Genomic DNA, 17,273 nt, shown 5'->3' with positions numbered 1-17,273 from the left:
AAAGTGTGAGGAGGGGAGAGAGTCCGAATTGGAGGAGGACTCCTCCTTGCGCCTCCACCTCCCCAAATCGGAGGAGGAATCCTCCTCTTAGGCGGCCGCCGGCCAACCCTAGGGGTTTTCCCTAGGGCGCCACCCCTTCCCTCCCTCCTATATATAGTGGAGAGGAGAGAGGCAGCCGCACCCTAAGCCACGGCGCAGCTCTCTCTGTTAGAGCATATATCTCCATATGTGGTTTTGGTAATTGATTCCAATTCCTATGGACTAATGGTTGCCTTAAGTTATATTTATAGGATTTGTCCATAGGCACTTCTTGAAGTCCATCTGTTGGGTTCAAGGAGTTTATATGATGACCAAGATGGTATTCAAGGTATTATCCAAAGAATGGTCATAGATACACTAGGTTGATCAAGATCTTAGACAAAGAGTAAATCAAGATGATCAACACACAAAGCGTATAAGATGTACCGAGGGGAATCAAGTGATCCCATGGTATGGTAAGCATTGTCCATTACGTGTTTGTGTACTAACCCATGGTCTTTGTGAGAGTCCTATGTGGGGGTTAGGTGTGCTTCAATGGGCTTGCGTCAAAAGGAAGATCTCATACAACCCATGAAGGATGACGTCAAGTCGCGATCGTCATCAAGATTGTGGTGTGAAAGTTCAAGTGGATCAGCACGAATATATCACTGAAACTATTGTTAATGATCATGTGTTGATAAGGACAAGCTCATGTGCTAACAAGGACAAGATCAAGATAAGCATTCCTGAGCACTACATGCTTGATTCTTGTGGATGTTCACATGGTGGACAAATGAAGATGAATACATAAGCTAGGCTTTCCACATTGTGTATGGGAGAGCTACTTAAAGACTTCATCATGTCTTGCTTTCAACTTGAGACAAGAAGGAACAACGACATCAAGCTCAAGTGAAAGGGCTAACTCAAAGGTATCAGTTCCTTTGACGTTAGTTGTGCGGAGTGATGATCAGCGAATAAAAGTATACACTCAAGTATGGATCGTCAGTACCCCTTTTATGATTCTTGAGTCTTTAGGGACCCCCACTATTAAGAGGGGATCACAGGTTTTGCGATGAACTTGCTCAAACTACATCTCCACTGTTCTGCTCAGACCACATCTCCACTGCTCTCCTGTTATCTGAAAACAGAACCAGTGCCTCGGGCATCCGGCTTCCTCCGGACGTCCGAGGGCCGGACGACCGACTGCTTCGGAAATCCGGAATCCTATACCACAGTAATCAGAGCCATATAACTCGGACTTCCGGCTCCCTCCGGACGTCTGAGGCCCGGATATCCGACCAGCTTCGGAATTCCGGAACTATGCACCAGAGAAACTTGAGCCATATAACTCGGACTCCCGGCTTCCTCCGGACGTCCCAGGGCCGGTCAAGGGTCGGACGACCGACCAGCTTCGGAAATCCGGAGCCCTGCACCAGAAGAACATGAGCTCTATAACTCGGATTTCCGGCTCTCTCCGGACGTCCGAGGGCCGGACGTCCGTCCCCTTTCGAAAATCCGGAACCTCCCACCAGAAGAAGTTGAGTCGAATAACTCGGATTTCCGGCCTTCTCTGGACGTCCGGTCGCTGTTCAATTCACAGTATTTTGAGTGATATCTACAGGCCTCGGACGGCCGACCCCTGTCGGACGTCCGACCCCTCGCGGACGCCCGGACTTTCGAAAACTGTCGGACGTCTGAACCCTGTGTGACTTAAAGTGTCCCCAACGGCTGTTTTTCTCTCCGCACTATAAATACCCCCCTCCCACTTCGTGAGAGGGTTGCCCAACACAGCCTTATCCTCATAAGAAAACACTTCTACCTCACACACATTTTCTCACACCAAATCTTAGATCCCAAGAGCATTTGTGAGCCCCTTTGAGAGTTGTTCCAATCAAAAGATAGATCGTCTCCCTCTCCTCCTCTCAACCCAAGCTATTTGAGATTTGAGCAAGTTTTGAGCATTCCCCATGATCTTGTTACTCTTGGAGGTTGGAGACTCCTAGGCGGTAGGAGTTCTTCGGAGAGGAATCAATCCGTGTGATTACCCCCAGAAAAGTTTGTGAGGGTTCGGAAGCCACCTCAAAGGCTTACCACTAGTGGTTGAGAAACGCCGTCGTGGTGTTATCTCAAAGGGAGAATAGGGTGAGCCTTCGTGGTGTTGGTGTGCCTTCGTGGTAAGATCCACCTCTATAATGGTGACTAGCTTCCCTCCAAGGAAGTGAACATCGGGATACATCTTCGTCTCAGTGACCTTGGTTATCCTTAACCCTAACTCCTTACTTGTGGTTTAATTGTGCTACTTGAGCATACATACATTGCATATTGTTTGTGCTCATTATATTGTGTTGGCTATTTCTTGTACAAGATTAATCATTCAAGCATACCCTCTATATCCACATGTTCATACTTGCAGCCCTTGATATATCGTGTGATATAGTGTGATCTAGTATCTTGTGTTGTTCACCTACTTGTCGTGTGATATAGCTCAAGTAAGTTTGTGTAACTTACTTGTGCTTGTTAGTAACTGTATTGTGTCCATCTTGGTAGATCGTGTTGTTGATACACGTTGCAGTGCCTAGTGAATTTAGGATTTGTGCTTGACAAGTAACCTCTTAGTTTATTTCCGCATTAGTTTCAAGCCAAATCCGAAGAAGTTTTTAAATAGCCTATTCACCCCCCCCCCCCTCTAGGCGTCATCGAGGTCTTTTCAATTGGTATCAGAGCTAGGTCTCTCTTTAATTAGGTTTCACGACCTAGAGAGTATCGATGTCGACTATTGGATTAGTGCACAATGGCATCTTTGACTTTGATGGCACAAATTATACCCTATGGAGAATTTGTATGCTTCATCACTTTCGGGCCATGGGCCCAAATACTTTCCGAATTCTTCTTGTAGGGATTGCCAACAAAAAGGATGATGCATCTTCATCTACTAATGAAATGTATCTTGATTGTGAGGCTTTTCTTGCCATTCATCGAACCATAAGTCCTGAAGTGTTTATGTCTATCTCGACTTGCAAGTCAGCTCATGAAGTTTAGACTAAACTTGAAGATATATATGGTGGGTCCAATCTTGATGAAGACGGTATTATGATGAAGGAGTTGGTGCATGAGCTCTTCACTCTTTTTGATCTTAAAGAGTCCACCACTACTTCCATATCCGATTGCTTGCACACCTCAGCATCTTCAATCTCACAAGGTAATGACATGGTGAGTGAAGAAATATATGTTGATGAAAATGTCATAGCCTCTATGGACACGAGCATATCTAGAACCACACATAGTGTAAATTATTGTGCTGATAGGTCATGCATTTCACCTAAAGATCCCTCGACAAATGTCTGTGGTGATATGCCTGCTTCCTCGTGTCCTCTTGATCAAAATATCTTGTTTCTCCCTAGTTGCTCTATGACTAATCATTTAGGGGAAATCAAGAAATATGAAGTACTTTTGACTAATGAAGAATCTGATTCACCAAAAGAATCATCATCAACTCCTCCAGTTCACATGTGCCTCATGGCAAGAGGTAATAATGAGGTATCATCTTCCCTGTGCAATAACGATGATATTTGCGATGAGGATGATGATGATGACTTGACTGAAAATATCTATGTGATCAGTAAAATTCTTCATAAAGTTAAAAATAACGCTCTTAAAAGATTCCAAGATGTTCTTGCTTACTTTGAAAATTGTAATGATTCACTTAATCATGAACAAGCTAAAAGTGAACAACTTGAACATGAACTTGAGAAGAGTCATCAAGCATGTAGCGACTTAAGATCTTCAAAAGGAGAGATTGAAGTTGCTCATGATAAATTTAAAAAGGATTTTGAGGTCCTTCTCCTTGAATGCAATAAAGTCAAGGGAGAGCTCATCAAAACCTCTAAGATCTATGAGGAGCTTCAATCTACTCATGAGAAGTCTCTATTTGCTACTTACTCCTCTCATACTGTTGATGATACTTGTACATCTAACTCTACCTCATTTGAAGTATCAACGTTGAAGGAGAATATTGAGCTACGTGCTCAACTTGATTTACTAACTAGAAATTATGGGAAGTTGGAATAAAACCATGTAATGCTCACAAGCTCTCATGCCGATCTTCTAACATCCTATAACGTGCAAAAGTTAGCTCATGAGGCTATCATCACCAAGGTAATATCAAATAAGCCTCATGTGGACAATGGCACTACTTCTAGTCAAAGTACTATATTTCCATGTGTTAGTCCTCGTAATTCGTCTACTCATAATGTTGCTACCTCGTGTGATGAATTACTTTCCTTGCCTTGTTGCTCTAACAATGAAACTTACACTTCCTCTAGTATTTGCATTAAAACTAACTATGCAGAGGAAATCGAAGAGCTCAAGGCCCAAGTCACTTCTTTGAAGAAAGACTTGGAACAGTGTCATGAAGGGATGTCCACACTCAACAACGTCCTGTGTGAGCAAACATCTCCGAATGACAAAAATGATGTTGGAGTAAACTCAAACAAGAACAAGAGTGGCCTAGAACGAGTTAAGAATTCGGCCAAAATCATTTGCTTCAAGTGCAAAGTTAAAGGGCACCATGTTAGATCTTGCCCTTTGAAGACGAAGTCTCAAAGTCACAAGCAACAAGGGAAGCGGCCACAAACTCAATCACACACTCAGCTACAAGTTGAAGGAAGGCCTCTTCCCAATAAGACCCAATCCAACACTCCCCAAGGTGACAAATCAACTTGGAAGAAAACAAAGGGTAGATGTTGCTACTTATGTCGTGAGAAGGGTCACGTCACTTTGTCTTGCACGAGACGTAACTTATCCAACCCAATCACTATTGATGATATCTATTCCCTTGGGAAGGATAAGGTTGGCAATGTGTTTGCCAAGTTTGTTGGTACTCAAAATGGTGTCAAGAAAAGAACCATTTGGTTTGCCAAGACTATTGTGATTAACCTCTTCGGACCCAACGTAATTGGGGACCAACAAGCTCAAACTTGATCAATAGGTGACTATGGAGAACATTAGAGACTTGGATACATAATGAAGAATTAAGGGGTCTTCATCATTCATATTATCTCAAGCCAAGTCATTTGGATTATCGAGTTTCTATCTTATATACAATGTGCCTCCTTACGGTAACTTATACTTAAACCGTTTACATTGTTAGGTGCTCGTCCCTTTGCATGTTGTGGTTTTGTACCTTGCATGCATTTGTATATGTTGTGCTTCCAACTTGCTTATCTTGAGTAATCGAGTATGGGTATGTTGGTTTGCATATCATGTACATGTGAGTCTTGTATTGAGCCTTTTTGCATCTTGTTTATATTTTTTTTTGTTGGCTCTTGTGAGAGATTAATGGATTATCCCATTGTGGGGGAGTGATGTGCTTTGCACGACTCGCAATCCTATAAATGTGTATACATGGGGAATACCACTTAGTTTTGATACTTCAAGATTATCTAGTTTCTATGTGGTATGTCTTACTCATGAGAAATTCAAATTCTATATGGTCCATTAAGTATCTCTTGTTCGTTTTAATTTACCACTTAGTGTTGATATTGTAAATTATCTTGTTCCTAGGTGGCATGCTATCTCTACAAGTGTCATTTGCTTGCGTTTTATGGGTAAAGATGATCTTGGATATATTTGTGATCTACCAATGAGTATCACTTCGAAAATACTTCTTGTCCTTGACAATTGGTATTCCCATCATGTGATAGGAATTGCTAATCATCTTTACATTGGATTTTGTGTTTCGTTTGTCTTCCTTGCCTCTTATGAATCTATTTTAACATGGCTAGTGTTTTTATAGATATAGAGAAAGTGATGATCCCATCGTGTGCATTTTGTATTCAAATGCAAATTCTATATAATGCACGTCCCTTGGGGGAGCTATCCTATTTTCTTTAGAACACTCTCCTTATTCACCCATCATAAAATCTTTTGATCCCCATCAAGTGTGTGTTGATGGGAGGCAAGTCTTGCTCTTTATGATGCTTTGTGCCATCATGAAAATTTGTCGAGGGCTTGGTTTGTTGGAACCTAGCTCTCTTTTGGAAACTAGATACCTCGTGTTTGTTTTCCTTCAGTTGGTTTCTTGTTGCCTTCTATTTGGCATGTGTCAATGGATATCTCATTCCTTGAGGTATATTTTAATTGATATCCTTCAAGTGATAGTTCTTTTTGTTTTAGGATCTTATTATCACTTGATACCTTGTCTTTTGGTGACTTATCAACTTTGTGTTGAGTTGATTCTTGAGAGTCTTGAGCATGCGTATCTAGCTACTATATACAACCTCTTTTTCTTGCTTTCCTTCTTTGACCCAATATATAGGGGAAACTCCACCTTGTCATAAATTGGCTAAAGTGTGCATGAAATTCATATTCATATCTATATGCACATATGTATGGGGAGTTTGTCCTATGTATTGCTGGTTTTCTAACTCTTTGTTCCCAATGAGTTTGGGCACCATTTTGTTTGTTTTGCTGTTCCAGGAACAACTGGAGATGCATTGGATGCTCGGCTCACCTATAAGGAAGGTGTTGAGACCATGTGATTATTGGAGCCAAGTTAGGATGATCAAAGAACAACTATCTACTACATCAATCCAATGTTGTCTCGGTAACAAGTATCCACTTCATGCATTCTTTTCTTGCAAAGGCTCCAGGTTGCATCATAGCATGAATCTCTTGATTCGTTCTTGTAGTACTTATTTTCTTTCTCAAAGCATCCGAACGATGATGTATTACTACCAGTTGGGATGTCTTTGATGTTCGTATGTTGGAAGTTCATATTATACAATAAGAAAATATTAGGCCATGTGCTATGCTTCCAAGCAAAAGATCTCATTGATATATTTATGACTTCCTTTTTGGATATCTAGTTTGTTCCTTCTTGTAACCATTTTGTGTGTATATCTTTCTTTGTGGATATATATCATCATGATTGTCTTCTACTTAGAATCTTTTACACATAAGAGAAGTTACATCTCTAATTGATATCCTCTTTTCTTTCACGTCCATTGTTACATTTCCTTTTTTAGTTTTTGGTGGCTTCGTGAAAAGATTTGTTTTGAGTGAGTATCTTATTTTCCTACATCTTGATGCACTCTTTGGCCGTGAAGATTATTTTTCCTCATGCTTGTCTTGATGAGGGTTTTGCCATTTCAATTAGTATCCCTCCTCTTGATAAGGTTCTTACTTCCTATCTTCACAATGGGTTGCCACAAGCATTGGTTCTTATTTTGTTTATTAGTAAGCTTGTGAACCCATTTTCTAGTATGTGTGTGTGGGAATGATATGTCTTGCACTTTGTATCTCATTTCATCAAAACTATGTTGATGAGTAATGCTCATCCTTATCTTCGTCTTCTCAAGTGCTTTGCCATGACTCACACACATTACTTTGGTTGAGCCTATTCTTAAGTTGCTTCTTTTACATGTTGCTCAACCATTTGTTTTGTGCAATCGATATGCCTATTGTCTCATCTATCTTCTTGCACTCGTTGTGTGTTTTTATTAATTTTGGGGGAGCAACGATCCTATTTTGTGCACCTGTATCCAATACAAAAATCTCGTATTAGTGCACAAATCATGGGGAGCTTCTCTAGTTTTTTTTTGATAAAACACTCTGTTGCCTTTATCATAATATCTTCTATTCATGTGGTTCGAAGGACCATATGATTGTTTGTTCCATCAGGAATCTTTTGATTGCTTGCCTCTATTTTTGTATGTCTTTGTGGCATATGATCCTTTTATTTGCAATCTTTGGGTCCTCAATATAGTTTGTTTCCCTCCAACTACTTATCATTGTATTTGTGTATTTCTCTGCACTCATTTGGTGAGAAGTTCACAACACACCTTTTGGAGGACCACCTACTATATTGAATTTCTAAACCTTTTGTCCATTTTGGCAATCGATGCCAATGGGGGAGAAGTTTAGAGAGTTTACTTTGGATATGTTTAAAGGGTTTTGCTTTTATTGCGTAAGCATTTACGTCTTCACGCATGCATTATTACCTTGTATGTGTGCGCTTGGTTATGCTTATTTCCTTATATAAACTCTCTTGAAATGGTTGTAAACTCTCTTGAAGTGGTTGTCTTCAATTACCAAAATGGGGGAGATTGTTAGAGCATATATCTACATATGTGGTTTTGGTAATTGATGACAATTCCTATGGACTAATGGTTGCCTTAAGTTATATTTATAGGATTTGTCCATAGGCACTTCTTGAAGTCCATCTGTTGGGTTCAAGGAGTTTATATGATGACCAAGATGGTATTCAAGGTATTATCCATAGAATGGTCATAGATACACTAGCTTGATCAAGATCTTAGACAAAGAGTAAATCAAGATGATCAACACACAAAGCGTATAAGATGTACCGAGAGGAATCAAGTGATCCCATGGTATGGTAAGCATTGTCCATTACGTGTTTGTGTACTAACCCATGGTCTTTGTGAGAGTCCTATGTGGGGGTTAGGTGTGCTTCCATGGGCTTGCGTCAAAAGGAAGATCTCATACAACCCATGAAGGATAACGTCAAGTGGCGATCGTCATCAAGATTGTGGTGTGCAAGTTCAAGTGAATCAGCACGAATATATCATTGAAACTATTGTTAATGATCATGTGTTGATAAGGACAAGCTCATGTGCTAACAAGGACAAGATCAAGATAAGCATTCCTGAGCACTACATGCTTGATTCTTGTGGATGTTCACATGGTGGACAAATGAAGATGAATACATAAGCTAGGCTTTCCACATTGTGTATGGGAGAGCTACTTGAAGACTTCATCATGTCTTGCTTTCAACTTGAGCCAAGAAGGAACAACAACATCAAGCTCAAGTCAAAGGGCTAACTCAAAGGTATCAGTTCCTTTGACGTTAGTTGTGCGGAGTGATGATCAACGAATAAAAGTATACACTCAAGTATGGATCATCAGTACCCCTTTTATGATTCTTGAGTCTTTAGGGATGCCGCACTATTAAGAGGGGATCACAGGTTTTGCGATGAACTTGCTCAAACTACATCTCCACTGATCTGCTCAAACCACATCTCCACTGCTCTCCTGTTATCTGAAAACAGAACCAGTGCCTCGGACATCCGTCTTCCTCCGGACGTCCGAGGGCCGGACGACCGACTGCGTCAGAAATCCGGAATCCTATACCAGAGTAATCAGAGCCATATATCTCCGACTTCCGGCTCCCTTCGGACGTCTGAGGCCCGGATATCCGACCAGCTTCGGAATTCCGGAACTATGCACCAGAGAAACTTGAGCCATATAACTCGGACTCCCGGCTTCCTCCGGACGTCCCAGGGCCGGTCAAGGGTCGGACGACCGACCAGCTTCGGAAATCCGGAGCCCTGCACCAGAAGAACATGAGCTCTATAACTCGGATTTCCGGCTCTCTCCGGACGTCCGAGGGCCGGACGTCCGTCCCCTTTCGAAAATCCGGAACCTCCCACCAGAAGAAGTTGAGTCGAATAACTCGGATTTCCGGCCTTCTCTGGACGTCCGGTCGCTGTTCAATTCACAGTATTTTGAGTGATATCTACAGGCCTCGGACGGCCGACCCCTGTCGGACGTCCGACCCCTCGCGGACGCCCGGACTTTCGAAAACTGTCGGACGTCTGAACCCTGTGTGACTTAAAGTGTCCCCAACGGCTGTTTTTCTCTCCGCACTATAAATACCCCCCTCCCACTTCGTGAGAGGGTTGCCCAACACAGCCTTATCCTCATAAGAAAACACTTCTACCTCACACACATTTTCTCACACCAAATCTTAGATCCCAAGAGCATTTGTGAGCCCCTTTGAGAGTTGTTCCAATCAAAAGATAGATCGTCTCCCTCTCCTCCTCTCAACCCAAGCTATTTGAGATTTGAGCAAGTTTTGAGCATTCCCCATGATCTTGTTACTCTTGGAGGTTGGAGACTCCTAGGCGGTAGGAGTTCTTCGGAGAGGAATCAATCCGTGTGATTACCCCCAGAAAAGTTTGTGAGGGTTCGGAAGCCACCTCAAAGGCTTACCACTAGTGGTTGAGAAACGCCGTCGTGGTGTTATCTCAAAGGGAGAATAGGGTGAGCCTTCGTGGCGTTGGTGTGCCTTCGTGGTAAGATCCACCTCTATAATGGTGACTAGCTTCCCTCCAAGGAAGTGAACATCGGGATACATCTTCGTCTCAGTGACCTTGGTTATCCTTAACCCTAACTCCTTACTTGTGGTTTAATTGTGCTACTTGAGCATACATACATTGCATATTGTTTGTGCTCATTATATTGTGTTGGCTATTTCTTGTACAAGATTAATCATTCAAGCATACCCTCTATATCCACATGTTCATACTTGCAGCCCTTGATATATCGTGTGATATAGTGTGATCTAGTATCTTGTGTTGTTCACCTACTTGTCGTGTGATATAGCTCAAGTAAGTTTGTGTAACTTACTTGTGCTTGTTAGTAACTGTATTGTGTCCATCTTGGTAGATCGTGTTGTTGATACACGTTGCAGTGCCTAGTGAATTTAGGATTTGTGCTTGACAAGTAACCTCTTAGTTTATTTCCGCATTAGTTTCAAGCCAAATCCGAAGAAGTTTTTAAATAGCCTATTCACCCCCCCCCTCTAGGCGTCATCGAGGTCTTTTCACTCTCTCCCTCCACTAATTCGTTCCACCTCTAGATCTATTCGGTAGCGCACAACAAAGCTCTACCGGATCAGCTCCACGAACACCGTCGCCGTGCCGTCGTGTTGACATAGAATGCATCTACCTCTCCGCTCCCTTGTGCTGGATCAAGAAGGCGAAGATCTTCATCGAGTTGTACGTGTGCTGAATACGGAGGTGTCATCCGTTTGACGCTAGATCGTGATTGGATCACGGGACGAGTTGCGATTTGGATCGGGAAGACGTTCGACTACATCAACCGTGTTTCTTAAAGCTTCCCGCTTAGCGATCTACAAGGGTATGTGGATCCTATCTCTCCTGTCATAGATGGTCATTACCATGGATTGATCTTGTATGTGCGTAGGAGTTTTTATTGTTTCCCATGCTACGTTCCCCAATAGTGGCATCATGAGCTAGGTCTATGAGTAGATGACATCTCGAGTAGAACACAAAGGAGTTTGTGGGTGTTGGTATTCAAATTGCTTCCTTCCTTAGTCTTTTCTTTATACAACGGTATTTTTGGATGAAGTAGCCCGGGCCTACCTTACTCGTCCACGTATGTGAGACCGGTTCCATCGACACACATGCAACATGTTGCATAAAGATGGTTGGTGGGTGTCTATCTCTCCTACTTTAGTTGAATCGGATTCGACACATGCGATCCTTGTAGAAGGATAAGTAGCAGCTTGCATATCACCATTGGGGTTTTTGCGTAGGTAAGAAGTGTTCTTGCTAGGTACCCATAATAGCCATGTAAAACATGCAGCAACAAATTAGAGGTTGTCTAATTTGTTTTTGCATGTTATTTTATGATATGATATGGCCAAATACATGATAATATATTTTTGATGTATGAGATGATCATGTTGTAATAGTTAATATCGACTTGCCTGTCGATGCTAAGGCAACCGGCAGGATCCATAGGGTTGATTTTAATTATTGTATGACATTCATGTCACTCATTAAGCGCTAGGTAATGCTTTAGTTTATAGCTAAATAGTAGCAATAGTAGTACAAGCATGGTTGGAACGACAACCTCGATGGCAGCACAATGATGGAGATCATGATGTTGGAGATCATGGTGTGGCGCTGGTGACAATGCATATCATGTCGGTGCTTTGGAGATGGAGATCAAAAGCACAAGATCATGGCCATATCATGTCACTTATGATTTTATGTGATGTTAATCCTTTTTATGCACTTTCTTTTGCTTAAGACGACGCTAGCATTATAAGGTGATCCCCCACTAAAATATCAAGATAAAATTGCCTTCTCCCCGAGTGTGCACCATTGCGAAAGTTTGTTGTTTCAAGACACCACGTGATGATCGGGTGTGATAGACTCTACGTTCACATACAACGGGTGCAACACAGTTTTGCACATGCGGAACACTCAGGTTAAACTTGACGAGCCTAACATGTAGAGACATGGCCTCGGAACACAAGATACCGAAAGGTCGAACATGAGTCATATAGTTGATATGATCAACATGAAGATGTTTACCATTGAAACCAGCTCATCTCAAGCGATGATTGGACTTGGGTTGGTGGATTTGGATCGTGTGTCACTCGAATGACTAGAGGGGTGTCAATTTGAGTGGGAGTTTTTTAATATGATTAACTAAACTCATTATCTTGAAAAATAGTCTAAGTAATCTTTGCAAATTTTATGTTGTAGATCAATGGCTCCCGCAGTAGAACTCCTGAATTTTAATGCGTTCCTAGAGAAAGCTAAGCTGAAAGATGATGGGAGCAACTTTGTAGTCTAGTCCTGTAATCTGAGTCTTGTCCTCACGATTTCCCAAAAGAGTTATGTCCTTGATGCACTGCTTGGTGATGTTCCCCCCTTCCTGGCGGCTGAAGACGTTATGACCCTCTCGCAGTCGCGTCTGGATGACTACTCAGTAGTTTAGTGTGCGATTTTGTATGGCTTAGAACCAGGAATTCAAAGACATTTTGAACATCATGGAGCATATGAGATGTTCCAAGAGTTGAAGTTTATCTTTGAGATGCATGCCCGGATCGAGAGGTATGAGAACGGGTCTGTCAGTGAGCATGTACTCAGAATGTCTGGATATGCGAACCGTCTAGCTCAGTTGGGAATTGTTCTCCCGCCAGAGGCGATCACTAACACAGTTCTTCCATCACTGCCACCTAGCTACAAAATCTTTGTGATAAACTACAACATGCAAGGGATGAATAAATCAGTTGCCGAGCTGTTTGCGATCCTAAAAGTCGCTAAGTCAAAAATCCAGAAGGAACATCAAGTTTTGATGGTGAATAAAACCACCAGTTTCAAGAAAAATGGCAAGGGCAAGAAAGGTAACTTCAAGAAGAGTGGCAAAGCTGTTGCCCCTCCCGTGAAGAAAACCAAGGCTGGACCCAAGCCAGAAACTGAGTGCTATCATTGCAAGGGGACTAGTCACTAGAAGCAGAACTGCCCCAAGTATATGGCCGACAAGACGGCGGCCAATGCCAAACAACGTATATATGATATCCATATTATGCATGTGTACCTCACCAACTCACGATGTAGTGCATGGGTATTTGATACCGGTTCGGTTGCTCACATTTGCAACTCAAAGCAAGAACTGCGGAATAGACGGAGGTTGGTGAAGGACGAAGTCATGATGCGCGTGGGAAATGGTTCCAAGGTTGATGCGATCGCTGTCGGCACAATATCACTTCAATTACCACCGACATAAGTGATGAACCTTAATAATTGTTATTTAGTGCGTGCCTTAAGAATGAGCATTATATCTGGATCTTTTTTATTGCGAGAGAGTTACTCATTTAAATAAGAAAATAAAGGTTGTCCTATTTATATGAGTAATATGTTTTATGGTTATGCACCCAATGTCAGGGGTTTATTCTTATTGAATCTCGATAGTAATGAGACACATGTTCATAACATTGGTGCCAAAAAATGTAGAGTTGATAATGATAGTACCAATTTCTTGTGGCACTGCCGCTTAGGTCATATTGGTGTAAAGCGCGTGAATAAACTCCATGTTGATGGACTTATGAAGTCACTTGATTTTGAATCACTTGACACATGTGAACCATGACTCATGGACTAGAAGACCAAAACTCCATTCTCCAAAACAGTGGAGCGAGGAAGTGACTTGTTGGAAATCATACATACTGATGTGTGTGGTCCGATGAGCATGGAGGCGTACGGTGGATATCGTTACTTTCTCACCTTCACCGATGACTTAAGTAGATATGGTTATATGTACTTAATGAAACACAAGTCTTAAACATTTGAAAAGTTCAAGAAATTTCAGAGTGAAGTGGAGAATCATAATAAAAAGAAGATCAAATTCCAACGATTTGATCGAGGAGGAGAATATCTGAATTAGGAGTTTGGCACTCACTTAAGACAATGTGGAATCGTTTCAGAGTTGACGCCGCCTGGAAGACCATAGCAAAATGGTGTGTCCGAACGTTGTAATCGTACTTTATTGGATATGGTGCATTCTAAGATGTCTCTTGCCGATTTGTCGTTATCATTTTGTGCTTATGCATTAGAGACAACTACATTCAATTTAAATAGGGCAGCATATAAATCTCTTGAGATGACGCCATATGAACTGTGGTTTGGTAAGAAACCAAAGTTGTCGTTTCTTAAAGTTTGGGGATGCTTATGTCAAAAAGATTCAGCCAAAAAAGCTGGAACCCAAAGTGGAGAAATGCGTCTTCATAGAATACCCAAAAGAGACAGTTGGGTACACCTTCTATCTCACATCTGAAGGCAAAGTGTTCATTGCTAAAATGGAACATTTCTTGAGAAAGAGTTTCTCTCAGAAGAATTGAGTGGGAGGAAGATAGAACTTGATGAGGTTATTGAACCTTTAGTTCAATCGAAGATTAGCGCAACACAAAAAGTTGTTTCTATGGAGCCTACAACATTTGAAGAAGAAACCAATGCTGATGATCATCAAACTTCGGATCAAGTTGCTATCGAACCTCGTAGGTCGACAAGGGCACGCACTGCTGCTGAGTGGTGCAGTAACCATGTCATTTCAATCATGTTATTGGACAACAATGAACCTACGAACTATGTAGAAGCCATTTTGGGCCCGGATTCCAACAAATAGTTATAGACCATGAAATCTGAGATAGGATCCATGTATGAAAACAAAGTGTGGACTTTGGGAGTATTACCTGGAGGGAGAAAGGCCATTCGGAATAAATGGATATTTTATAAAAAGACAGACGTCGATGGTAATGTCACCGTTTATAAAGCTCGACTTGTGGCAAAAGGTTCGTCAAAAGTTCAAGGAGTTGACTACGATGAGATTTCCTCACCTGTAACAATGTTTAAGTTTGTGAGAATCATGTTAGCAATAGCTGTACTTTTGGATTATGAAATTTGGCAGATGGATGACAAAACATCGTTCCTTGATGGTTTCCTTAAGGATGAGTTATATATGATGCAGCTGGAAGGTTTTGTCGATCCAGAGAATACTACCAAAGTGTCCAAGCTCGAGCGATCCATTTATAGACTGGTGCAAGCATCTCGGAGTTGGAATCAACATTTTGATGAGGTGATCAAGGCATTTGGGTTTATACAAATTTATGGAGAAGCTTGTATTTACAAGAAAGTGAGTGGGAGCTCTATGGCATTTCTAATATTATATGTGGATGACATATTGCTGATTGGAAACAATATAGAATTTTCGAGAAGCGCAAAGGATTATTTGAATAAGAGCTTTTCAATGAAGGACCTAGGAGAAGCTCCTTACATATTAGGCATCAAGATCTATAGAGATAGATCAAGACGATCAATAGGACTTTCACACAGCACGTACCTTGACACAGTTTTGAAGATGTTCAAAATGGATCAGTCCAAGAAAAGGTTCTTGACTATGTTGCAAGGTGTGAAGTTGAGTAAGACTCAATGCCTAGTGATTGCAGATATGGAGAAAATATGAGTGTCGTCCCCTATGCTTCAGCCATAGGCTCTATCATGTATGCAATGTTGTGCACAAGACCTGATGTCGGCCTTTCCGTAAGTATGACGGGAAGGTTTCAGAGTGATCCACGAATGGAACACTAGACAACGGAATATTCTGAAGTACCTGAAAAGGACTAAGGAAATGTTTCTCGTGTATGGAGGTGATCAAGAGCTCATCGTAAAGGGTTACATCGATGCAAGCTTTGACACTGATCCAGATGACTCTAAGTCGCAAACCGGATATGTATATATTCTCAATGGGGGTGGTAAGCTGGTGCAGTTCCAAGCAAAGCATGGTAGCTGACTCTACATGCGAATCGGAGTACATAACTACCTAGGAGGATGATAAATAAGGTGTCTAGATAAAGGACTTCATGACAGATCTTGGAGTTGTGCCTAGTGCACTGGATCCAATGACTCTGTTCTATGAAAACACCGGTGCCATTTCTTTGGCCAAGGAACCAAGGTTTCACAAGAGGACCAGACACATAAAGCGAAGCTTCAATTCCATCTGTGATTACATCAAGGAGGAGTTCCTAGATATTTGCAAAGTGCACACATATCTGAATATTGCAGACCCGTTGACTAAGCCTCTTCCACGAGAGAAACATGATCAACACCAGAACTGTATGGGTGTTAGATTCATTACAATGTAAATCACATAGTGATGTTAGCTAGATTATTAACTCTTGTGCAAGTGGGATACTGTTGTAAATATGCCCTAGAGGAAATGATAAAATAGTTATTATTATATTTCTTTGTTCAAGATAATTGTTTATTATCCATGCTAGAGCTGTATTGATTGGAAACTCAAATGCATGTGTGGATACATAGACATCACACTGTCCCTAGTAAGCCTCTAATGGACTAGCTTGTTGATCAAAGATAGTCAAGGTTTGTTGGCCATAGACAAGATTTTCCATTTTATAACGGGATCACATCATTAGGAGAATGATGTGATGGACAAGACCCAAACTATGAATGTAGCATATGATCGTGTCAGTTTATTGCTATTGTTTTCTGCATGTCAAGTATTTGTTCCTATGACCATGAGATCATGCAACTCGTGGACACGGAGGAATGCCTTGTGTATATCAAATGTTACAACGTAACTGGGTGACTATAAAGGTGATCTACAGGTATCTCCGAGGGTGTTTCTTGGGTTGGCATGAATCAGGACTGGGATTTTCACTCCGTATGACAGAGAGGTATCTCTAGGGACCACTCGGTAAAATAACATCACAAGAATCTTGCAAGAAATGTGACTAAGAAGTTGCTCACGAGTTCTTGTATTACGAAACGAGTAAAAGGTACTTGCCGGTAACGAGATTGAAATAGGTATGGAGATACCGGCAATCGAATATCGGGCAAGTAAATTACCGATGGACAAAGGGAACAGCATATGGGATTAACTGAATCCTTGACATAGAGGCTCAACCGATAAAGATCTTCGTAGAATATGTGGAAACCAATATGGGCATTCAGGTCCCGCTATTGGTTATTGACCGAAGAGTGTCTCAGTCATGTCTACATAGTTCCCAAACACGCACGGTCTACACACTTAAGGTTCGGTGACCTTTCGGTATAGTTGAATTATGTATGTTGGTGACCGAAGGTTGTTTGGAGTCCCAGATAATATGTCGAACGTCACGA

The sequence above is a fragment of the Hordeum vulgare genome, chromosome 7H (assembly GCF_904849725.1).
Source record: "Hordeum vulgare subsp. vulgare chromosome 7H, MorexV3_pseudomolecules_assembly, whole genome shotgun sequence".
NCBI lineage: Eukaryota > Viridiplantae > Streptophyta > Magnoliopsida > Poales > Poaceae > Hordeum > Hordeum vulgare.
This window is presented reverse-complemented; position numbering follows the sequence as displayed.